This window comes from Ceratotherium simum, chromosome 36 (genome assembly GCF_057802395.1).
Source record: "Ceratotherium simum simum isolate JZ-2026a chromosome 36, ASM5780239v1, whole genome shotgun sequence".
In the NCBI taxonomy this organism is placed as follows: domain Eukaryota; kingdom Metazoa; phylum Chordata; class Mammalia; order Perissodactyla; family Rhinocerotidae; genus Ceratotherium; species Ceratotherium simum.
Window position 1 is genome coordinate 24875980 of NC_141935.1, and position 26613 is coordinate 24902592.

Genomic DNA, 26613 nt, shown 5'->3' on the forward strand with positions numbered 1-26613 from the left:
TTTGAGAAAAAGCATAATTGACAGAAATGCTGCTCCTATCAGATATCGGTGCCATGGTGAGCCTATCCACTGGGTCTACATATTTACAAATTCCTGATAGAAGACAAAACACCTTGGAGGAAATAATGATGTCTTTAGGGTCATCTTTGCATTTCGAAATCTGTTGACTGATAAACACTACAGAGTATGTGAGGCCACCAGAGATATTTTAACCAACAATGAATAACTAAGCAGCAAGAGCTTGTAAACCAGCCAACACTACTTTTCTACACAAAATTCACTCTGTCTGAAAATTAAGAGTATATTATCTGCAATGTTTGCTGCTTTTATTTTACATACTTTAATTGATACACATATAGAGCAAGAATATACCAAAAAAGAAAGAAAGAAAAAAAAAAAGACACCTTCTCACACTAATCTCAAATATTATCAGTCAAGCATTAAGTACTCCGAGTTGACTCTGGAGGTCTAAATCTCAGGGGCCTGTGACCAGGCAGGACTTATTCTGGGTCAACAGACGCCTGGACTGCGCTCTGCTGCAGCCCCCTCCCCAGCTCTGCACCCCATTCTTCAATTCTTCCAAGCATTAAGGCTGTAGGGCAAATATCGCTGTCCTTAACTATCTGCCTCAATCCTAACGATGAACTTATAAGTAATTCTCCAGTGCCCTACCCTTTTTTTCAGTCCCTTTTACAAAAAAAGAAATTATTTCTTAAGTACTTTTATTATTACTTCCTTTTTTTCCATAACTCAATCTCAACTGAGCCCTAAAATCTAACTGCAGTCCCACCATTAATTCTTTGTCCTTTACCAATCTTCTAAAATACCCCATGCCACCCTGCCACCACCATCTATCCCACCCCTGTCCTATCCACCCCCACCCACAATTAATGCTCTGTTAGCCTACTTCATAAAAAATAGATCCTTCACATTGCCTCATACCGTCTTTTAACATTTCTACATTTCTACCTATCTTTACTTCTTTTCTTTTGGAACCCAAGGAAGAAGTGTCCCCACCACTTTCAAGGCTAACAGTATCATCTGAGATCTTGATCCAAGACCTGCCCCTTCCTTCCCTTCTTGCCCTTGTTCCATTAAAGATTTGTTTCTGGACTTCAAGCCCCCTTTCTTCTGGCTCCTGAATGTCAATTGATAAACTTTTCCAAGACCATCTCCCATCCAAAAACAAAAACTTTACTGCCACCCTAGCTTCCCCTCAAGGAAATGATATCACATCCCTTTTCCATAAGGCATCATTTCTCCACGAAGCACATTTTTAAAGAGTAGTATATGCTTGCTTTTTCCACTTGTTCGTCATTTATTTGCTTCTCTACCTCTTTCAATCTAGTTCCTACTTCACTCTACTGGACTGAAATTATTCTCTCAAAAATCAATAATGACCTTCCAATTTCCAAATAAAATGTATTGAGACTTCACCCTCTCTTCATTATTGGACACTGCTGACAATCATTATACTTCTCTACTTTTTTTTTCTGTAACCTGGTAAACATTCCCCAAGGATCCCTACTCCACCTTTTTTATACCTCCTCTCCTTCCCAACTTGTTATTATCTATTCCAAATGCCCCAGTTAATACCTATATGCTGATGACTCCGAAATCATTATCTGCTAATATCTAGACCCATATTATTAGTTGCCTACTAGTCATCTCTCTAGAATGTTCAGCAAATATCTCAAATATAACAAGTCAAAAACCTGTATACCAACCGCATTACTCAAGCTGCATACCCCAATCATCTCTGACTTCTACGTTTAACTATCACTGACATCCAAAGTGACTCCTTTCCAGCCTGTGTCTCCCACCCACTCTTCTTTCCCACTACCATGACCTCGTTCAAGCCCTCATCATTTCACCTGAAAAATGATAACAGGCTCCTTTTTGACCACCTTACTATATGCCAGACATTATGCTAACTTCTGCGAATAAAAGGTCAATGAAAGAGTCCTTGCCCTCAAAAATCTCACAGTCCAGTGTGGGAAACACACCGACACAGATAATTACAGTACAACATGGAAAGGAAAGGTAAAAACGAGGCCTATAAAACGCACAGAAGAGAGCCCTGACCCAAAAGTTTAGAGTTGGGGAGGGAAGAGTGTATTATGTGAATATACATGTTCAAGTTTCTTGGAAGAGGTGACTGACACCTGAGTCTTACACAAAGAACTCCAGACAAAGGGTACCAAGAGGTTTCATTGGAGAGAGGAGATATACTGGGAAGTGGGGGCAGCATGAACAAGGCACAGAAGCTAGAAATATCTGTGTGGCAGAGAGGGGTGAAGATTTCAGGGACAATCAGCAGTTTTTCCTAGGAAAGGTTTTCCTCCTAGCAGGGAGGAGCAAGAAATGAGGCTGAAGGATCCAAGTAATGGAGGCACTTGCATGCCATGTTAACTCAACTAGAACCTTAAAATGGAGATAACAGGCAACCATTCTTCATAGCTGGTGTTAGCTAGATCACTTGAATAGCTCTGTGGAGAATGGTTCTGAGGTAGGGAAAGAAATGAGAAGGTTACAGCAGTAGTCGAGGTGAAGGATATTTAGGACCAACTAGGGAAGAGAGGAGGAAATTTAAGAAATACTTAGGATATAAAAGTAGGTGACTGATTAGATGTGGGGGCCCGAGAGCTAGAAATACAGGGTCTCCCTGCCTCTGGCCTCTTCTCTATCCAATCCTTCCTGGACACTATCATCAGTATTATCTTTCTAAGAGAATTCTGATTACATCACTACTCTGTTTACTAATATTTGAGAGGACGGACTCCCACTCCTTTAGAATAAAGTTCCTTATTAGCATAGCATACCCAAGTCATTCACTGCTTTGCCCAAGTGACCTTTCAGTCCTCATCTTTCATCACCAACAACAAAAATCATATATTTCATTCACAAGATCACTAACTGCTCACTGAATAAAAAGAAATGCACTTAAAAGAAAAAACTCTTATTCTAATTGAATATAATTATTAAAGGAAATTTACAAAATTAAAGTATAAAAATAGAAAGCCACAGATAACATTATTTCATAGAGAAAAGAAAACCATTCTGAAATCATCTTTGTCCATATCCTTTCAACCAGCAAGGTCCGGTTCTAGAAATTTATTCTAAAAGAAAAGATTTAGAAAATCATTTGAAATGCAGTGAAAGCATTATGTACAAAAAGGTTTTAGAGAGTACTATTTATAATATAGAAAAAACACAATGACCTAAATATTTCATTCATTCATCCTACAAATATGTATTGAGCACCACTATGTACCAGATACTGTTATAGGTGCTTGGGAATTGCAGTGAACTGAGAGGGAAAAAATCCTTATATTCATGGAGCGAACATTCTAGCTTAACATTATTGTTAAGTAAATTATACAAAATCCACATAATGGACTTTTATGCAGCCATTAGAAATCAAGTTTACAAAGAAGTATTTCAACACGTGGGGAAAAGACTTAAAATATTTGGTAAGAAAAGCTGATTAGATATTAATGTTTATAAAACTATCTCAATTTTATTACCTATTAACAGAAATAAAATTGGAAAGATAAGCCCCAAAATTATACAAGTATATCTCAATGCTGTGTACCTTCCTCTTGCTGATTACACTGTGACCCTAATCAAGGGCATGGAACATGTCTGGATTACAGTACATGATTAATAAGTTTTATTTTCATTAGTCGAAACAGAAAAGCATGAAAAAAAAAAACTTCATTTTTCTGTTTTTAATTTCTAATAAGGAAAATTATTATATTTACAAGCACTGTACTGAATACTGAGTATAATGAATAAAGAAGTTCAATCCTTGTCTACACATATAGTCTATTGGTGAAGACAAAAATTAAACACAGGAATAAGGAATTCAATAGTTAAAACTATAAGCGCTAGGAAGAAGTTGTACAGGGGTTCTCACCTTTCCCATTAGAAAGATCAAAGTATCTTATATCTTTACTCCTACTTTCATAAACACATTCATCCACTGATTTCAATCTCCCATTCAGTTATTTTACTGACTTCAGTCTGCCATTCTTTCACTTATTTCCCAATATGAAATGATTTTAAAGAAGTAATAGATAATGACGAAATACATTTTGTTAGGCAGGGAGGACCTCTGCTTTCTCCGAAAACACAATACCTATTAATATTGGCCTAAATTAATTAATATTAGTCATTTCAAAGTATCTGGAGGAACTGTATCAAAAAAGAGATGAGTGCTTGGACAAATTCATTCTGCTCTACTTCCTTTTTCTGTAAAATGTATCCTGCTACCTTTTTCCTCCTAGAATTCAAGTTAGGAGTGAAAAGAAATACTCTACCTCAAAAGCAAGAAAGGCTCTACTCTCTCTCTTAGAGGTAAGTGCTGAAAAACAAAGGTAATTCCAATTCCCCTTCACTTCTGTCCATATGGTGAACTCAGATTAAGACTCAAGTCTTGTCCTCTAGCCTGGAAGCCCATATCTTAACATCACTCTTTGTTCCACTAGCAAATGGTTTCTAAGGTTGGCTGGATTCAGCTTGCTGAATACACATACTGTGAGTCTATTTTGTGACGAACCAAGGTTTACATTAGGGGGAAGGTAATTGGAAGTCTCTAGTTTGACTCCAAGTTCATGTCTTGATCCCTTTTAACCGGGGATCCTGATTAACTCTGAACCTGATCTGGTTCCAACAAACTAGTTAAAACCCAGAAGGAAAGAGAAGAGGTAATTGGAACCTTACTCCTTGCACGGATGCAATTATCTTATATCTTAGAAATCGCAAGTATCAAAAACATCCAGGATCTGGAGTATAGGGACTGAAGACATTCATGAATGATACGTAGAGGCAGGAAGAGAGAAGACTTGGGGTCCTCAAAGGAAGGAAACACTTAAGTAGTATAAAGAACCTCAGCTGTATTCAATTACTGAAAAAGAAGAGCCAGGAACACTGACTCTTCTTTATGTCTTCTTTTTAAGTTAGTATTTAGAGATTGTTTTGAGATAATAAACTAGGGATCCTCAATTACTTCCCTCCCACCATCAATCTCATGAAATGACAGAAAATATAAGTTGTTTAAAGGAACAAAACCATAATAACATGGGAAAATAAGAAGACTAATATCAGCTGATCAGATATTTTAAAGAATTCCTGGAATCTAGGGTGATAAACTGGGGTTAGATAGAGAGACAAGAATGGAGAAACCATAGCCCAAACTACACTGCAGAAAAATATTAATGCATAGGTAAAAACAATTACATAGAGAGTTGAAGCTCAAAATCAACGAACTCAAGGAGTAAACAGAGCTCAGTAGGAAATTGTCAGTGTACACTCTGTCAAAATTAGATTTAGTGGGGCCATTTTAAAATGGTGTCAGAGCTGCCTTTGCAGAGAAACTGCCTTGCTGTCTTGAACCTTGGACAGGGCCAAACTTTTGGACTGGGCCAAAGCAGCAATTGTTTTATTAGCAATTGTTTGAGAAGTCGTCAAGAAAACGGACCTCCCGATCACAAAGACTGATGATTGTGGACTTTCTGAAGACAGAATCAATAGTCAATCAATGTTTAGCTAAGACCAGCTTCTGCCTCAAACTCCAACGAAAATTCTTTGTAACACAACCTCCCTTCTTTACCTTTAAAAGACCCTGACTTTTACCCCCTAGTGAGATACTATTTGGGTTTCTACCTGAATCCGTGCTCCCCACAACGCAATTCTGTGATTCCAAACAAACGCTTTACCTCTTAAACTGGTTTCTGATTTTTATAGGCTGACATAAGGTGTCAGAAGTGGGATCTGAAGTGATCTCACCTTCATGGACCGCCCATACCCTGGAACCAAGTATGATACCTACACAAGCCCCTTCCACTCACTGTTTCCATAGAAAACCACCTCCTCTGACTGTGAGTCCTCTCAGGCTCCAACCTCCCTCATTTTGGTTGAGGTCACTGCCTTTCTTTGGGATTTTGGGGGCAAGAGCCCAATTTGGGGTCCCTCGACCAGGAGACAATTGTCTCAAAGCCAGCTCATGGCTATTGCCATCTGGAACCGTTTCCCTGTTTGGGCCAGCTTACAGCTCATGGCCATTATCATCTGGAAGGTTACCCTATTTGAGCCAGCTCATAGCAGCTCATGGCTGTTGCCATTTGGAAGAGTTTATTCCCTCTTTGATGAGTCCTCAAATTCTGTCTTTTGTGTCATCTGTCCAAACAGCTGTAGCCAGTGGGTCAGAAACACAGATAACAACCTGGGGCTTGCAACTGCTGTCTCTTTGTCTGGCACGCTTTAACATTAGAATTTCATCTTCTAAAAGTTCCCAACAAGTTCCTCCCTTGGGAACTTCAGCTGGGTTTATATTTAAGAACTACAGTCCTTCCTCTTGTAAATTTTTGTCCCAGTAGACCAATAATACAAAAGATGATTTAAAATTACAGTAGCCACTTTGGGGCTCTTTTGCACTCCCAAAAGTTGTCTTTTTGCACACTAGATTTGAGAACTGGCTGAGACCAGACAACTTGAATACAATCTTTAATTTCTAAAGAGTCAAGTGCACAACCTTCCAGCACACCTACTTAAAAACTACAATTCGGGAAGCTGTAAATATTTACAAAAATGGAAAATCTTACTAAGCTTGTTTCGTGTCCTGAGGGCTTGGCTTGGTAACCATCAGGTTGGGAGCCCAAAATACGCCTGGACAGAAATGTGGGTTGCACCCCGTTTGCTAGCGTCCTACCAAACTGCTGCCAGCCTTAGGAAAATAACAATGGCCATTAGAAGGAACATTCCAATTAGATAAGAGCATTTAAGAAGCGCACTTAAAAGCAAAGGCTTCAAAATTCCAAAATAGCCTTATTGAAAGTTTTGTTGCAAAAAGCTAATGAAAAATTAAAGATATAAAGTACCTAAGAAAAAAAACTATACGACTGTAAACAAAATTCCACTATGTTAATGGCTTTACAGACACCCCCATTTCTACCCTTGAAGGAGGGCCCCATACAGGCCCCTCCCAGAGTTAACTAGACTGAGGGATTTCCTGGTAAACTGCTATGTTACTCCCTTAAACAAGGTGAAACTAAAACCAAAAATTAATGGAGTTGTTTGATATTGGCAGAAATATTTATTGTTTGTTCCAGCTGAAACCTGACAAGATATTTGAAAGGATTTAGTAACTTATGATCAGAAATTTGGCCAAATCAGAAGCTGATACTCAGAACCTGACGGGAATTTTTTTTAGAACTTTACTCCCTAAACTAAAATAAAACTGTGTACCCAGAGGGAAAGAAACAAATTGAGGATAACGTAGTTAGATGGGTGAATCAATCTACGATGTCACTTAAGTTACATCTTACAAATCTTTGCAAAACTGGAAATGAAGCTGTAGAGGCAATTCGATTTCCACCCGTTCCTTTTCAACAATTCCAAAACCTCCCGTATTTATCTCAAAAGGCTTCTAACCACTCCAGGAACTCTTATCTAGACTATCCCCAATTCCTAACACTGAAGGTAAAAAAAAATAAAGAGGGGGGTAGCTTTTGGAGATGCAGATTGCTGTGGAAGCACCCTTACCCAAAAATCTAATTTAAGGAAAATTTTAAAACAAAGGCTATAAGATCTCTGCTTGCATCTGTGTTTATATGCCTGCTCATATATGTATGTTGTAAATATATGATATTTTTCTAGCTCTGGATGGTATCATCATGACTAGTTTATAAGACAGCTCTATTTAATTGACTTTAAAACAAACAAGCACTATATAAATTGAGTATACTCTCAAAAATTTACCAAAAACTAACCCAAATAAATTTCAAGTTCACATAATCTAGGAAAAGATTCGGTATTAAAGGTAATTTAAGTTTCTTGGGTTAATTAAAATAGGCATGTCTTTAGAGGTATCAGCATTTATAAAACATTTGTTCTATCTAGGTTTACCAAAAGTCAAACAAATTCATGTTGTCCCTGTTGCAAGATTTGGCAGCAAAAAATTGATGACTAACTTCGTCTAATGTCTTATGAAGTTTTCGTAGGATTGTAATCTAAACATAATTATTGGAAACAAGTAAATTAAACAGATGTAAGTAAGATAAAAGGTTTTTGGGTGAACTTTTTAACAATAATTATGTGTTATGACATATGTACTTAAAATAACTTCAAAACCTTAGAGTGATACCGGCTCAAGCTGAAGTTGACATAAGGGAAGCCATATTGTAGAAAAGAAACCCTATTGTAACTTTGAATGACCTCTGCCTAACTAACCCAGCTGGATATGCACCCTTCAGGAGATCTAACTGCTCTGCAGATTTTACAACCCCTGCTTGTACATGTACCTCCCAGATGCGATCAGACGATAACTTTGTTCTTTTGAGTTCCTTAGGAATGTGATGACCCCCTAAACAGAGAGTCTATGCTGACAGCCATCATCAATGAAAACTGAAAGATCTGGTGTGGCGACTTCCAGTCTGTAACACCAGAAGGTCAACATTCCTAACCCGCTCCCCTATAACCCACCAGCCTATATAACTGCTGTAAGATTTTGTGCCCCCTTAAGATAGTTCTTTGAGACATTAGTCGCCATCTTCCCCATTGCTAGCAGGCTGTAATAAACTGCCCTTTCTTTTCCACCATCTTGCCTCTTGACGATTGGCTTTTGTCTCGCGGGCAGCAGATTGTGCCCTTTGTGCAGTAACAAGAGTTTTGCTAAATTATGTTAAAGGATAGAAATTTATTGAGTATCTAGATCATTTCCAAATATGATAAAATACTAGACATTAATTACTAAACATAGGTTTATCTACTTTTGGCTTCTTATTACAGAAAAACTAAAAGATGTCAGGGTATATTAGTAAACATGTCTGAGCAACATTGAAAAATTTATGCTATGAGAAAATTATGCTTTCACTAAAAGAAGGTATAAGGAATATAGATGTTTTTATTAAAAAAGTAAATTTGTCCTAAAGTAAAACTGGTTATAAGAAAGAAGAAAGGGCAAATTTTGAATGCAAAACAGAAAGTTATAGAAGGTTTATGGAAAAGGACCCTGGAGAAAAGAAGTTTTATGCGTGGTCAAGACGGCTAAGATTGGAATGAATTTAATTAAGTCAATGAGTTTTAATATCAAAAGTAAGCTGGTACAAAACTAGAATTTGGTTTTCTCTCTCTTAAAAGGACAGTTCTCTTGGACTTTGGTCAGGTTTTTCTTTACCTTTCAGTAGTCTGCCTAAAAAGCAAGGATTTTATGTTTTATCAAAATAATTTCCTACGTTCAAAAAGCTGAGGCCTCTCTGAGCTAAGGGTTTTTTTTCAAGTTTAACTTCCTGTGTTTGCCTTTAACATCTTCTTTCGTCACTTTGGTTACATAGATAATTAAGTATTTTTTCATATTGATTTGTGATCCTATTTAAATCGTGTCCAAACCTTTGATATCTTTAACAAACTTCCCCAAATCAAATTCTAAAAATGAAGTCTTTTTGACCTGGAAGAAACTTTGGGATTTTTCCAGAGGGCCCCTGAAACATTCCAAAGTTTTGTTAAACTAATTAGGCTTATTTGGTACATTAAATTGCATGGGAAACATTGTCAAATTAATGATGATAAACCTTCTTAAGTTATATTGCATGGATATATGTTGTTATTAATATAAATGCTATAGAAATTGTATGAAATTTTTAAAATTCTGATATGTCCTGGTATAATGTTATCAGTCATAATTCTAGTTACTATCTTAAAATGTTGTATGTCACAGAAATAACCAAATTTCTTTGTCACCTGCATTATAATGAACTTTAATCAGATCTTTAACCATGCCATTTTAAGTCTTTTGTCATTCATGGACAATTATTATTTGATTCCGATGCTTTTGCAAATGTTTCATCTTCAGAGAGATTCATGGAAAGGACTCTGACACTTACTCTAGAATACAGGTTTCTGATAAACTTTCAGATCATAAAAGTGGACTGGGTAAGAAATTACAGAACTTGAACAAAGAAACTGATGCCTTCATAACACTGCTAACAAGAGATCAAGATCAACTATTAATCACATTAGACTACATGAACTGAGGTCAATGCTCTAATGGTTTTTTTCCCCCAGATTTAAAGAAACGTTTTGTCTTTGGTGAGATACCTCTGTGAATAAAGATGAAACATTTTCTTTTTCTCTCTACTTGATCCCTCCAAAATTCAGAAACTCTCAGTGAGTCTTCTTATTTTCACTTATATAAATAATCAGGCCAAGTTTTAATATAAACAGGTGAGTTTTACTGTAACTAATCTTTGGTTAAAAAAAAAATAGGCTTAATTATTGAGAGAAAAATTATGTTTCTACCTTTGTAGATATTAGATTCTAGTCCTGTTAACTGTCTTTGAGATGTTGTTACATACCTGTAGACCAGGCTCCCCTGGCCTCAGGAATTGCTTTGGTCTCACTGACTGTTCACAGTACCCCCTTTGGAAAACATAAACTCGTTCCACACGAGATGGTAACCAGATCAGCACCTACTGGTATACAAATTTCTACTGATCCTTTGTTGTCTTACACTAGTATGACCAGCTACAGTAAATCTCTAATGTCTTATACTCAAGCCTATCATCAACAGCTTAAAGAAGATTTCCCGGACCCCAATTTAAAGAATCCTGTTGGTCACAGTCTAGAGCCTGATGACTGGGTGTTCGGGAAGCATCATCAGAGGAAGACAGCCCTCCAGGCCTGTTGAAAAAGACCTTACCCAGTGCTCCTGACCACTGACACTGCTGCAGAGCTAGAAGGCACTGAACCTTGGAGATATATCTTATAGCTAAAGAAACCTGACAGCTGGTCCTATACAAACGCTGAAGACCTCCAAATCAAAGTGACTAGGAAGAGAAGCCTTTCTGAGACAGAAAGCTTTCCCAAGACGGCCAGACCAGGCCTGTACACCTTTTACTCGCAGTTGCTTCTTACCTTATTTTCTCCCTCTCTTTCTTGGAAAGACAATACTCTTATCTGCATCTCCCACTCTATTACAAAATGGGGAAATCTTTCTGTTGGGTTTGTCATCAGAAGCCTCGTTTTGCACATGAATCTAGAGAATCCTTTAGTACATTTAATTACTAATCTCTCTGCCATTCCTCCCCTAATTCCTTGAGCTAAGTGTCTAGAACTTCTTGCCTAACCAATCGAACCTCCAGAGATTTAAGAGGTAACCTTTGTAACTGCTATACTTGGGTAAACACCTCTGGCAAGGTAGAGACAGAACTAGACAGAATTCGGGCACAAGCCGAATAGTTAAATGCAGGCCCACTGACATCCCACGGTTCTTTGAGCTCTTTAGCTGGCTGTCCTCAGGCATAGCCTCCTGGTTCAGGTCTATTCTGCAATTTGGACTTAGTATTTTGTTTATCATAGAAATTCTTGCTGTTGTTAAACTTTGTCTCCTCTGTTAGCCTGATATTACAAAAACACCACTTGGATAATGGTCGCTCAGTGCTTTAAAATGATTGCTAAGGCTTATGAGCATTCACCCGAAAAACTTCGAGGAACTACAGACAATGTTTGCCCTTAAAAGAACTAGATGGTAAGGCTTTGCTCCAGCACTCCTGTTGCTCAAATGTGGCCTAAGGCTCCTAAGGAAACTACTTTCCCTCCTACGTGGGATGTGACAGACCAGAAATGAGCCTTCCTGACAACAAGGGATCAACTATGACATGACATAGGAATAAACCTTCCTGGCGACGAGGGATCAATGATGCTTTTCCAATGGTTGTAAGCAATGCTTTCTAGTGGTTGATCAGTGATGCTTTCAAAGAAAGATCTCGATCAAAAGGGGGAAATGTCAAAACTGACTTTAGTGGTGTCATTTTAAAATGGAATCGAAGCTGCCTTCCCAGAGAAACTGCCTTGCTGTCTTGAACCTTGGACAGGGCCAAACCTTTGGACTGGGCCAAAGCAACAATTGTTTTACAAGCGATTGTTTGAGAAGTCAGCAGGAAAACGGACATCCCGATCACAAAAACTGATGATTGTGGGCTTTCTGAAGATAGAATCAATAGTCAGTCAATGTTTAGCCAAGACCAGCTTCTGCCTCCAACTCCAATGAAAATTCTTTGTAATACAACCTCCCTTCTTTGCCTTTAAAAGCCCCTGACTCTTACTCCCTACAGGACACTATTTAGGTTTCTACCTGAATCTGTGCTCCCCGAATTGCAATTCTTTGATCTCAAATAATTGCCTTACCTCTTGAACTGGTGTCTGATTTTTATAGGTTGATAACTCCAAATTTTATCATTTTTGCCAGAAGATACAATTAGATACTTTTTTTTTTTTTTAAAGCACAGGGAGCACAACTCCCTGGCACTTCTTTTTTTTTTTTTTTTTTGTGAGGAAGATCATCCCTGAGCTAACATCCATGCTAATCCTCCTCTTTTTGCTGAGGAAGACCGGCCCTGAGCTAACATCTATTGCCAATCCTCCTTCTTTTTTTTTCCCCAAAGCCCCAGTAGATAGTTGTATGTCATAGTTGCACATCCTTCTAGTTGCTGTATGTGGGACGCGGCCTCAGCATGGCAGGAGAAGCAGTGTGTCGGTGCGTGCCCAGGATCCGAACCCGGGCCGCCAGTAGCAGAGCGTGCGCACTTAACCACTAAGCCATGGGGCCAGCCCTAATTGTATACTTTTTAAGTATACAATAAAATAATAAATGAAAAGGAAACTATCAGAAACAAGGTAATTTGGTAAAGTAGCTGGTAATAAAAGTAATATTAATGAACTAGTATATATAAATAAATACGTTTCATATTTTCCCAAAAAAAGAAAGAAAAGGAAATATAATGGTAGAAAATACTCCAACAACAGCAACAGAAGAGAAAATACCTAGTAATTAACATAACAAGAAATGAGCAAAAAGTTTATGAAAACTGCCCATCTTTCTTCCCTGAAATTATAAATCATATTGTAATCCCAAAGAAAACTGGGCATTAATTCTCCTTTAATTAATCTGTAAATTTAATATTATCCCAATGAAAATAACACTTTTTTTAAGTAGACAGGATGAGTCTAATGTTCATATAGAAAAATAAACCCTTCTACTTCTGGTGGTAAGGAATATTAGATACCTCGAATGAGCTTCTTAAACATCATAAATGTGAGAAACTATTCAAATAAACTTTTAAACACATTACAGAGCTGAGATCAAAGAAACTGGTATAGCATTAAAACTAAGTGTATCTATGAGATTCTATTAACACTATGACAAAGAGAAGTCACCTTACAAAATAAACAAATAGCTATTAAAAAAAAAAAAACAACTGAAAAACTAAGTGCATCTAAGAATACTAAAGGATAAGCAAGCTTAGCTGTCTTTCACCTTGAAGGTTTCTGCCAACCTCTGGAGATGAAATTTTCACTTTGGTAACTGTAAAGCAGTCAGGGACAGGAAATAAAGACTAGGCAGCATCCAAAGGTAGATAATTTAACAGGGAGCCATATATATAAAAAATATCTCCTGAAACCAGTAACTGGACTTATAATGCTCACAGGATACAAAGTCCATATATTAAAAAATCAATTGCATTTCTATACACTAGTAAGTGGTAAATGTTCCATGTGTACTAGACAAGAAATGAGTAGTCATCAATTGTTGAGTATGGTGTTCTATGTCAATTAAGTTGAGTTTGTTAATTGTTGTTCACATCTTTTATTCCTTACTGGTTTTTGTCTACTTGTTCTATCAGCTATTAAAACAATGTGTTAAAATCTCCTACTATGAAGTTGATATGTCCATCCTTTTAGTTCTGTCCATTTTCGCTCTATATACATAAAAGCTATTCATTAGGCAATACAAACTTATAACGGAAGTGGTATAATAAAAATAAATATTCGGTCTTTGTCCCTAGTTCCTGGGACACAGCTGCTAAAACTCTTGGAATCTCTGGAGTGATAAGATTGTCTTTTGTATGTTAAAGAGATGACAGGTGGCTGGGGGCCCTACATAGTTTGAGCATGGAGGCAGGATGCCAGAAAGACTAAGCCATGATTAGAAGCTTGTAACTTTCAGCCCCACCCCCAACCTCCAGGGAAGAGGAGAGGGGCTAGAGATTGAGTTGTTAATGGCCAATGATTTCATCAATCATGCCTATGTAATGAAATCTCCATAAAAACCCCTAAATGAAGGGGTTCTGGGAGCTTCCAGGTTGCTGAATACATCAAGATGCTGGTAGAGCGGTGTACTCAGAGACGGCATGGAAGCTCCGCACCCCTCCTCCCATACCTTGCCCTATGCGTGTCTTCCATTTGGCTGTTCTTGAGTTGTACCCTTTATAATAAACTAGTAATACTAAGTAAAGTTCCTGAATTCTATGAGTTCTAGCAAATTACTGAATTTGAGGGGGGAGTTGCAGGAACCCCTAATTTATAGTTGGTTGGTCAGAAGTACTGGGGGCCTGGAACTTGTGAATGGCATCTGAAGTAGGGGCAGATGGGACTTATGGGACTTATGGGACTTAGTCTTATGGGACTAAGCCCTTTAACTTGTGGGATCTCATGCTAACTCCAGGTAGATAGTGTCAGAATTGAATTGAATTGTTGGACACTCAGTTGGTGTCCAGAGAGTTGGAGAATTGGCTGGTACGAGAAAAAGAAAAACATTTAGCGTCAGAAGTAAAATACCCAGTGAGTAAAAGCAGCTCAATGGGTATGTATATATTTCTCTGACATGTGAATCCGTTAGCATGTGGTATTTCTTTCTTTATATGTGATTAGATGGAGAGCGAGTTTTTGACTTAAAGTCTACTTTGATTTTAGAATAGCCACATCACTTTGTTTTAATTTAGTGTTTGCATGGTATACGCATTTTCAACATTTAATTTCTAACTTTTCTATATTCTTATATTGAAGATGTAGCTCTTCTAAACAGATATTCCTGAATTTTCTTTCTTTATCTAAGTGAACAATCTTTTTCTTTTATCTGGATTATTTACTCAGTTTATATTTTGTATAAGTGCTTAAACACTTGGATGTATTAAAGTTTTTTATTTAACCTATCTGCTCACTATTCTTTTCTGTTTATTTTCCATCATTTGATTTTCCACCTCTATAATTTATTAGTTCTACACTATAATACTTTTAAGTGGCTATCCTAAAGATTACAATTTATAATACCAGTTTATTAAATTAGTATTCCTACCACCTCCTAGACAATAACTAGATCTTAGAACACGTTAAATCCACTTTCACACCTCCTATTCATTGTAATATTGTTGTCATGAAATCTAAGCCTACATATTTACACACCCTACAAGGCATTATTGTTATTGTTTTATAGTCATCAAAAGACATTTCTTTCAATGAGATTATAAGACATATTTACCCTTTCTAAAGCTCTCTATTCTTTTGTACATTTCTGTACTTCACCTAGGATCATTTTCCTTCTGCCTTAGATTGCCTTCAGTATTTCCTTTAGTGTAAGTCTACTGATGACAGATTCTCTGTTTTTCGTTCAAAACAAATATCATTTTGCCTTCATTTAAAAATTTTATGGAGACATAATTCATATACTATAAAATTCATCCTTTTAAAGGGTACAATTCACTGGTTTTCAGTATATTCACAAAGTTGTACAATCATCACCACTATCTAATGCCTGAATATTTTGATCATCCTAAAAAGAAACCCCATACCCAGAAGCAGACATGCCCCACTGCCCCTTCCCACCAGCCTCTGACAACCACTAATTTACTTTCTGCTCTATGGATTTGTCTATCCTGGATATTTCATAAAAATGGAATCACACAATATGTGACTTTCTGTGTCTGATTAATTTCACTTAGCATGCTTTCAAGGTTCATCCACCTTGTAGCATATATCAGTACTTCATTCCTCGTGTGGCTGAATAATTCCCCACTGTATGGATATATCACATTTGTCTACCCATTCATCAGTTGATGGGCATTTGGATAGTTTCCACTTTTTCGCTATTATGACTAAGGCTACTATGAACATTCATGTACAATTGTGTGTATGTATGTTTTCAATTCTCTTGAGCATGTATCTAGGAACAGAATTGCTGGATTAAAAGGTTGTTTTGTAAGGTGGTTGCACCATTTTACATTCCCACCAGCAATGCACAAGAGTTCCAATCTCTCCACATCCTTGTCAACACTTGTTATTGTCTTTTTTATTATAGCCATCTTAGCGGGGGAGAAGTGGTATTTCATTGTGGTTTTGACTTGTATTTCCCTAATAACTAATGATATTGAGCATCTTTTCATGTGCTTATTCGTCATTTATATATCTTCTTTGAAGAAATGTCTATTGAAATCATTTGTCAATTTTTTTAGCCAGGTTATTTGTGTTTTTATTGTTAAGTGTTCGTTATGTATTTCTGGATACTAGACCCTTATCAGATATATGATTTGCAAATATTTTCTCCCATTCTGTGGATTGTCTTTTCACTTTCCTGATAGTGTTTTTTGGAAGCATAAAAGTTTTTTATTTTGATGACATCTAATTTATTTATTTTCTTTGGTGCTTGTGGTTTTGGTGTATATTTAAGAAATCACTGCCCTACCCAAGGTCACAAAAATTTACACCTATGTTTCCTTCTAAGAGTTTCATAGTTTTAGCTCTTAAACTTAAGTCTATGATCTATTTTGAGTTAATTTTTATACATAGTGTGAGGTAAAGTCCAACTTCATTCTTTTGCATGTTGATATCTAGTTGCTCTTGCACCATTTGCTAAAAAGAATATTTTTTCAATTCTCTTGAATGGTCTTGGTACCCCTGTCAAAAAATTAATTGACCATACATATACAGGTTTATTTCTAGACTTTTAATTGTATTCCATCAATCTACATGTGATCCTCATGCCAGGACCACACAACCTCGATTACCATTGCTTTGCAGTAAGTTTTGAAACCAGGAAGGGTGAGTCCTCCAAACTTGTTCTTTTATAAAATTGTTTTCATTATTCTGAGTCCCATGAATTTCTACATAAATTTTAGAATCAGCCTGTCAATTTCTACCAAAAAATTAGCTTGGATTTTCATAGGGATTGCACTTAATCTGTAGATCACTTTGGGGAGTATTGCCATCTTAACAATATTAAATCTTCTAATCTACTAACACAGGATGTCTTTGCACTTGTCTAGGTCTTCCTTTAATTTCTTTCAACAATATTTTGTAGTTTTTGCCTTCATTTGTAAAAAATATTTTTGCTGGGTATAGAATCATAGGTTGACAAGTTTTCTTCTTTTACAAGTTTTAAGAAGCCATTTCCATTATCTTCAAATTCCATCATTTCCATTGAAAAGTGAATTGTCTTCTCATTGCTTTTTGAAAGTTACATGTCTTTTTTCCTCTAGCTGTTATTAAAATTTTCTATCTTTGGTTTTCAGAAGTTTTACTATTATGTGCCTGGATGTATTATGTGCCTAGATGTATTTATCCTGTCATGGAGTCATATAAATTCTTGAATCTATGTATGAATATGTCTTTAGTTAGCTTTCAAAAATGCTCATCCATTATCTCCTCAAACATTGTTTCTGTCCCATTTTCTCTCTTTCTTCTCCTTCTAGAACTATAAATACATTCATGTTAATTTTTTCACTGCCTAATATGAATCTTAATTTATTTTTTAATTTTCCATCCATTTTTTTCTATGCTTCAGCCTAGATATTTTCTACTGACCTATTTTCCAGTTCACTAACCCCTTCTTCAGTTTGCTGTGGTTGCTGCGCAACCTATCAAGTTTTAATTTAAATCACTGTACGTTTCATTTCTACACTAGGGTCAGATCACCTTAATCCAATCTGGGATTGATTTGATTAGAACTGAGTTTCAGTCTTGTGAGGGCTGACCGATTTCCATTTGTCTTTATACCTAAGGGGTGTAGCCCTTCAGGGGGCCCAATTAAATACCTGAGAGATTTAACAGAACCCTTCTCTTTATTGAGACCTGAATTTCAATTTTTGTTTTCCCTACCTGTGAGATTTCTGAAATTTCTCTTTAGCCCCTCTGCTTACAGACAACTGCCTCCGAGAGAAAGGTAGAGTTGGATGATGGGGGCTCCCCTCTCAACAGACCTATTTCTATGACTCTCAGCCCCTTGAGTTCTTACTGATTTTACAGCTCTATGCCTTCAAACAGATGAATTTATATTTTAATCAAGGTTTTCTAGTTGTTTTCAGCAGAAGAGTTGATGTGATACAAGCATGTCAGAATAAGAACCAGAAGTTCCATGCAAATTATGCAGTGTGTCAAATTTCTCAAAATATTCCATTGGATTTTTATTGGCATTTCATACGATTTATAGAATAATTTAAGGAGAACTGACATCTTGACAAGTATGTGGTACCATATTTGAACATGTATCTGATTTTTAGGTCTTTTTATCATATACTGTAATAGAGTTTTAGAATTTTCTCCACCTAGAACTTGTACATTATTTGTCAGGTTAAATCCTAAATACTTGATTGTTTTTATTATTGTGAATGCTATCTTATATCATCACCTCTTCCGATTATTTTGAGTAGACAGGAATTCCACTGATATTTGTAAAACAATCTTTTATGTGAGAAATACTAAATTATCTCATTAATACATATATTTTAGCTATTGTTTTTGTAGATTTTTATATGGAGGTGATCTGTAAACACTTATGTATTTATCTCTTCCCTTCCAATCCTTTTAACTGATTTCAATTTATTTTCTTAATGCATTGGCCAGGAACTCCAGTAACACGGAAACTGGTAACGGTATTAATCACCTTTGTCTTGCTCTTTATCTTAAACGGAACACATCTAAAGTTTTTCCATTAAAGGTTTGCTTTAGGTTTTTGGCATATATTCTTCATCAAATTAAAGGCATTCCTGTTTACTATAATTTTCTGAGTTTTTGTAATAGATATGTATGAAACACGCTTTTTCTGAAATTAAAATAATCACGTGCCATGGACCAACAATTTTTAAATATGGTAACTTTTTTAAAGAACCAATTTTGGGTTTTGGTAATATCTACTCTCTATTTAACAGATTTCTGGCCTTATTTTTATTATTTCCTTCCTTCTTGTTTACTCTGTGGTTCTTTTTCCAACTCCCTGAATTAATATTTGGCTCATTAGTTACTGTATTAGTTTGCTATGGCTGCTGTAAGAAGGCATCACAGACTGGGTGGCTTAAACAAAAGAAATTTTTCTTCTCTCAGTTCTGGAGACTAGAAGTCTAAGATCAAGGAGTCAGCAAGGTTGGTTCTTCCTGAGAGTTACGAAAGAAGGATCTGTTCCAGGCCTCTCTCCTTGGATCGAGACAGCCGTCTTCTCCCCTGTGTCTTCACATCACTTTCCCTCTATCCATGCCTGTGTCCAAATTTCTCCTTCTCATAAGGACCAATGATATTAGATTAGGCCCCACCCTAATGACTTCATTTTAACTTAGCTACCTCTATAAAGACTCTATGTCCAATAGGGTCACACTCTGAGGTACTGGAGATTAGGACTTCAACATATGAATTTTTTTGAGAGGTGGGAAGGGAGACACAATTCAGCCTACAGCTGTTACCAAAGTTTCCTGATAAGTGTATTATAAGCTATAAATCTCTCTTTAAGTATCTCATAAATTTTGAAATGTAGCATTTCCATTTACATCTAATTATTTTATGACTTTCCTTATGACCTTGCTTTTAACTGTACACATATATGGGTCACTTTTAGCTATGTGACTGATATTAACTTCTAATTGTATTTTATTAAGGTCAGAGATCCTGGTCTGCATAATAATGATTTCGGGGGGGAGGGAGTCACTAAGGCACTCTGTGGAACACGGTAAATTTTAAGAATCGTCTGTATATGCTAGAAAACAATGTGTATTCTCTGCTGGATGTAGAATTCTACATTTATCTATCGGGTTCAGCATGATAATCATGTCATTAAAATATTTTATATCTTGTCTCAGTGGCAATAGTGGTGGACATGGGTTCCAGGAACCAGGTTCTAAAATTGGACATGGCAAGTGCGGGCTCAGGATCTCCGCAGCTTCAGGAAATCCAGGATCCAGATCCCAGAGTGTGGCGGGCCCTAGCCATCCTTTTCTGTCTGACGGTGCTGCCTACTATCCCAAGTGGACCCTGTTTCGCACCCCTGCAGATGAACTGTTCAGCTGCCGTAATGGGGATGTGAGCTGAATGGGCTGTGTGAGACTTTCCTGGATAGACCCAAGCTGCCTCAGAGAGTACAGTTTGCAAAAAAAAAGGATCTGCCTAAAAAACGTTGATATCCAGGCACAGTGGCCAAACTGTCTAAGCATTAAAAAGACATCATCAACAGAGTTCCTGTGTTTCTTCCTTTGGGGCCATGAAAACCATTTCTGACCAGGTCTGCATTCACACCCATGAGAATGCCAACATGGAGGTGCCTGCTGATAACCTGTTCATCTCTTGTGTAGCATGGGGATGGATGTACGGGGGCTTTCCCTCCAGAGCCTGTAATTTCTGGACGAAGAAAGGCTCGGTCTCTGGTGGTTTCTATGACTCTCATGTAGGCTGCAGACCCTATTCTATCCCCCGATGTGAGCACCATTTCAATGGCTCTCAACCACCAGGTTATGAAGGTGAAGAAACACTCCCAAGTGCAGCAAGACCTGTGAGCCTGGCTATACTCCTTCCTATAAAGATAACAAGCACTACAGCTACAATTTTTACAGTGTCCCTTCCTGTACAATGATCACAGCTGATATTTACAAAAATGGCCCAGTAGAGGGAGCCCTCCCTATGTTGGCCAACTTCCTGCAGTCCAAGCCTGAAGTCCAACATGTCACCGACGAAATGAAGGCAGGCCATACTATCTGCATCCTGGGCTGGAGAGTGGAGAATGCCACCCCCTACTGGCTGGCTGTCAACTAGAAACCTGACTAGGGTGACAACCGCTTCTTCAAATTCTCTGAGAAAAGGGCTACAGTGGAATCAAATCAGAGATCACGATTGGAATCTCATGTACTGATAAGTACTAGAAAAAAGTTTTAGCCTACTGTGGCCTATCCAGCCAGCCCTGCATACTTTTTTTTTTTTTTTTTTTTTTAATATGGCAGGTTGGGTGAAGGTGGGGATGGGAGTAAGAATTCCTTTCATTTTTTTAGTTCAGATAAGACTGAAGAGTTTAGACAGTGGCCAGTGTGCTTTAGGGCCTGAAAGACTAGACTAGCCCAAACCTTGTGTATACTATTTGAACTGATCTTTTCTGGGTTAAACAGGGCTCTTACACAGAAAATAACTCCCAACTCTGGCTACATCGCAGCCTCACGGGTGGACTGATCCTCACTGCTGGCAAGGCAGTAAGCCCTTTAAATTTCCTAATAAGGACATTCACATAGACTAGTTCTACATAGTGCCTGCTGCTCCAAATCCTGCTACAACCAACCTCCAAACCCTCCCCCACCAGAACATCTCCAGAGAGCAAAACTGAGTGAGAACCTAAAGGGTTTGACTTCAGGTTTTCCAAAGGAATGAAAAATGGAACACCTAACAAAGATTTAAATTCCCACATACATTCAGTACCTCTTATCAAGCAGTTATTTTCTAGATTTGGAATAAGTTAAGAGGAGAAATGGTAGATAGCCCTTTAAAGGAAGAAAGCCACTTTTTCCTGGGCTCCCTAAATCTGAACCTTCCAACATGGCATACCCTCTCTGTTCTTTTCTGTAGCATGATTTTTTTTTAACATAAGCTTTATTTGCAATGAACCTGGACTGACTATGTGCTTCAACAATTCTAACACTGGCTAGAATTGCTGTGCTAGTTGCAGAGTATAAATCCCAAGAGAATAGCTTAGAACAAAACTAGGTGCTCTCTACTAGATATAGATTTGACTGACCTCTAATCTCTTGGTGAAACTAGTTTGCAGGGAACCAGTTTTTACAGTTTTTAAAAATCACTGCTTTACTCTACCAAAGGTTTTAACACAGAATGGGATAACTATGCTATTAAAAAGTTCCATCTTCAAAAAATAAACACTTCTAAGTCTTGATTTTTTTATCTGCTTAACTTGCCCATTTCTGAGAAGGGAGAGTTAAACGCTCTTATCTTAAACTGTTGAAAGTTCTTGTATTCCCCTATGCAAATTTGATCAGTTGTTACTTTATATATTTTAAAGCTAACTTGTCAGATAAACATATATTCCACGATTATTATGGCTTCTTTTAAAAATTACTTTATAACATTTATAACTGATTATAACGTACATAAAATAAATGTAGAGTTAAACACAATTATAAAGTGAACAACGAATGACTAAAACCGAGATCAAGAAATAGAACACTGCAGCCATCCAGAAATCCCCCATGTGTCCCCACCTGACAACAACTTCCACCTTCCCACTAGAGATAACCATTATCCTGACTTTGTGATAAAAATCAAATCATATGCATTCTTTCCTATGTTGCCTCGTTCACTCAACATACTGTCAGCTTTTAAAAACCAGGTTATTCTAGCCTCATAAAATGAGTTGGGCAGTGGTGCCTCTTTTTCTATTATCTGGGGAAATTTAAATTTAGAATTACTTCCTTAAATGATTTGCAGAACTTGCAGATTAATTCATCTCAACTGGGAAGAATTTTTTAAATATATAATACATTTACAAGCTTAAAAAATCAAAACAAAAATACAAAGGTTCCCACTTAGTAGTGTCATTCCCACTCCTGTCTACATGTACCCCATTCCCTCCTGTCCCTGTAAAACGTTACTTTATGAAAATACAGCTATTAATCATATTTCTACTTCTTTTTAACAAAAGAAAGCATACTATATATATTATCCTACATTTTATTTTGTTCACTTTACAATACATCCTGGAGATCTCTTCATGGAGGTACAGTCAACTTTTTCTTTTTTTTTTTTTTTTTTTTTAAAGATTTTTATTTATTTAATTTTTTCCCCCCAAAGCCCCAGCAGATAGTTGTATGTCATAGCTGCACATCCCTCCAGCTGCTGCATGTGGGACTCGGCCCCAGGATGGACGGAGAAGTGGTGCCTCGATGCGCACCCGGGATCCGAACCCGGGCCACCAGCATTGCAGCGCGCGCACTTAACCACCAAGCCACAGGGCCGGCCCTCAACTTTTTCTTTATTGCAACTACAGAGCATTTCACTGAGTAGATATATCATAGTTTATTCAATCTGTTGGATATTTGTGTTGTACATGCCTTATTTTTTACACTTGAACATTTGATGCATTGGTAGTTGTCTGAATTTTAACTGGATCCACAAATGGACTTTTCCAATTGGCTATCCAGTTATCTCAAGACCATTTATTATAAATTCTCTCTTCCACACTAATTGAAGATGCTGCCTTTAGCAAATACTAAATTCCTATGTGTATTTGAGCCCATTTCTGAACTTCTCATTCATACGCTATTTGTTGAGGCTTTATAACATGTCTTAATATATGGTGGGTCTGTCATTGCTCCACTTTTTAAAAGTTTTTCTGATGATTCTTAATTATTTTCCCATATAAACTTTCGAATCAGTCTGTCTAATAATCAGCATATGTACTGGAATTATTTAATCAATTAATTTAGAAAGAATTAACACTTTTATAATGTGGCGACTGTAAATGTGTTTTTCTCTTCCATTATCTTCCAACTGTGGCTGTTTATACATATAAAAATTTATTATTGAATTTGTAGTATTCAATACAACAATAACCCAGTTATTATCTTGGGGTTTTCGATATATATAATAATATAATATTTGCAAACTGAAGTTCTAACTCTTCCTTTCCAATTCTTATATCCAACTGATACAGACTTTTTGGCAGAAATTATGTGTGTGTCTGAGTCATTCCAATTCACTTTTGTTTGTCTCTAATTCTCAGCAATTTATTTGATAGCACCCTCTGGTTTATGCACTAGCAGAAAGAAAGAAGACAGCAAAGTTAACAGCACGAAGAAAACTGACACTGATGTTTCTGTGATGAATAAGAACGTTGAGACCCTTCGTAAAAGATGCTAAATTCTTGGAATGGGAAAAAAGATCCACGTTAAAGAGCAACCACTAAGAAAATAATGCAAAGATGTCTGGCAAAAGAGTCAACAGGGAAATCAAAAGAGAACATTAAAAAAATATTCAAATAACCCAAAAGAAGGCAGGAAGAAAGGAAGGGAAGAACGATGAGGTACACAGAAAACAAACAATAAATGACATACCTAAGCTACTACATTTATAAACATGTTAATTATAAATGGTCTAAAACAGGCTTCAGCAAACTATGGCCTAAGGTCAAACATGGCCCAACACCTGTTTTATAAATAAAGTTTTATTTGAACATAGCCAAATCCATTCACTTACAAATTGTCTAGGGCTACTTTCACACTACAATGACAGAGTAGAGCAGTTGCCATACAAATCCTATGGACTGTGAAATCTAAAATATTTACTATCTGGCACTTTATACAAAAAGTGTCTTGACCCATGGTCAAAACAGTCCAATTAAAGTACAGAGATTATGAGAATGTATAAAAAAATGCAAAACCTAACTGTATGCCATCCACAAGAGATTCACTTTAAATATAAATGTAAAAAGGAAATGGTTCAACCCATAAGAAAGCTGGCTATATTAATACGAGACAAATCAGACTACAAGACAAGGAATATTACCTTACATAAAAGGAAACATTCCATCATGATAAAAGGGTCAATGTATCAGAATACAAAAAAATTGAAAAAATGCATGCCCCTACTCAGAGCTTGAAAATGCAGGAAATAAACAGTGAGAGAATTATAAAAGGAATAGATATACTCACAATTATATTTGAAGACTTTAATACCCCTCTCTCAAAAGAACAAAACAAAGCTCAACAAATGATGGAAGATCGTAATGACTGCACCAACCATCTTGACCTAACTGACATTTATAAAAGACTACAAGCAATAAATGAGGAATAAAAATTATTTTCAAGTGCACATGGAGTGTTAATAAAGATAGACCATATTCTGACCATAAAACAAATTTCAATAAACCTTACAAGTATTGAAAAATTAGAGCATGATGTCTGATCATGACAAAAATACATTGGAAGTCAGTAACAATAAAATAACTCACAGCCCCAAAATTATTAAAAGTAAATTATACACTTAATAACTCATCTATCAAAGAAGATATCAGAGAGGAAGTTAAATAGTATTTTGATATGAATGATAATGAAAATATAACATCAAAATCTGTGGGATACAACTAATCCTATTCAGAGGGAAATTTATACCTTTAAAGCTTAAGTTGGAATGGAAAAGAATCAAAGATCTAACTTTCTATTTTGAGAAGCTGGAAAAAGATGAGCAAATTAAATCCAAAGAAACAGAAGGAACGAAATAAGAAAGATAAAAAAACCTAACTTTAAAAAAAATTTTTTAGGCTAATAATAGACAAAAATATAGACAATTCACAAACCCAAAGTAGTTTTCTTCAATAATTAATAACACTAAAAAACCTCTAACATAATTGATCAGGAATAAGAGGAATAAAATATAAATCATAAATATCAGCAACGAAAGAGGGAATATCACCTTATATTCCACAGACATCAAAAAAAAAGGATATTATAAACAACTTTATATAATACATTTGAAAACTTAAATGAAATAGACAAATTCCATGAAAAAAAAAGCTTACTAAAGGTGACACTAGATGAAATAGAAAATCTAAATAACTATCAAGAAATTAAATTATTAGGATTAAATTCCCCACAAAGAAAAATCCAAGTCCAGATAGTTTCATTGATAAATTCTATCAAACGTTTAAGGAAAAAAATACCAAATATATACAAAATTTTTCCAAAACAGAGCAAGCTCTCCCCAATTCATTTTATAAGGGTAGCATAATCCTAATGTCAAAATTTGACATAGACATTGTAAAAAAAAATTATAGGTCAACATTCCCCATGAATATAAATATGAAAATACTTAAGAAAATATTAAGAAACTGAATGGAGCAATATCTCAAAAGGATAGTAAGTCACAACCAAATGGCATTTACCCCAGACATTAGTTTGATATTTGAAAAATCAATCACACAATGCCAAAAGCATAATTCATGAAAGAAATAATTGATAACCTAGACTCATTAAAAATAAAAACTTTTGCTATGTAAAAGACACTGTGTCAAGAGAATGAGAAGACAAACATGAGAGAAAATATTTGCAAAAGACATATCTGATGAAGGACCGTGATCAAAAATATACAAAGAACTCTTAAAACTCAACAATAAGAAAACAAACACCCCATTAAAAAAATGGGCCAAAGATCTTAAGAGACACCTCACCAAAGAAGATATACAGATGGTAAATAAGCATGTGAAAGATGCTCAACATCATCTATCTTTACGGAATTACAAGTTAAAACAACCATGAGATACCACTACACACTTATTAGAATAGCCAAAGTTCAAAATACTGACAACTGCAAATGCTGATGAGGACATGGAGCAATGGGAACTCTCATTCATCGCTGATGGGAATGCAAAATCGTACAGTCACTTTGGAAGACATTTTGGCAGTTTCTTACAAAACTTAAATAGTACTCTTACCATAGGATGCAGCAATCGTGCTCCTTGCTATTTACCCAAATGAACTGAAAATTTATGTCCACACAACAACCTGCACATAGATGTTTATAGCAGCCTTATTC

The 26613-nt window shown here is 36.3% G+C and overlaps 1 protein-coding gene and 1 pseudogene across 8 annotated transcripts in view; one reads left to right on the forward strand and one right to left on the reverse strand.

The window, feature by feature from the left end:
• CDC42BPA (CDC42 binding protein kinase alpha) overlaps positions 1 to 26613 on the reverse strand; it is a 311999-nt gene that overhangs the window by 224613 nt on the left and 60773 nt on the right. The gene's annotated exons all lie outside the window — the stretch shown is intronic.
• On the forward strand, positions 19913 to 23943 carry LOC106803366 (cathepsin B pseudogene; annotated as a pseudogene).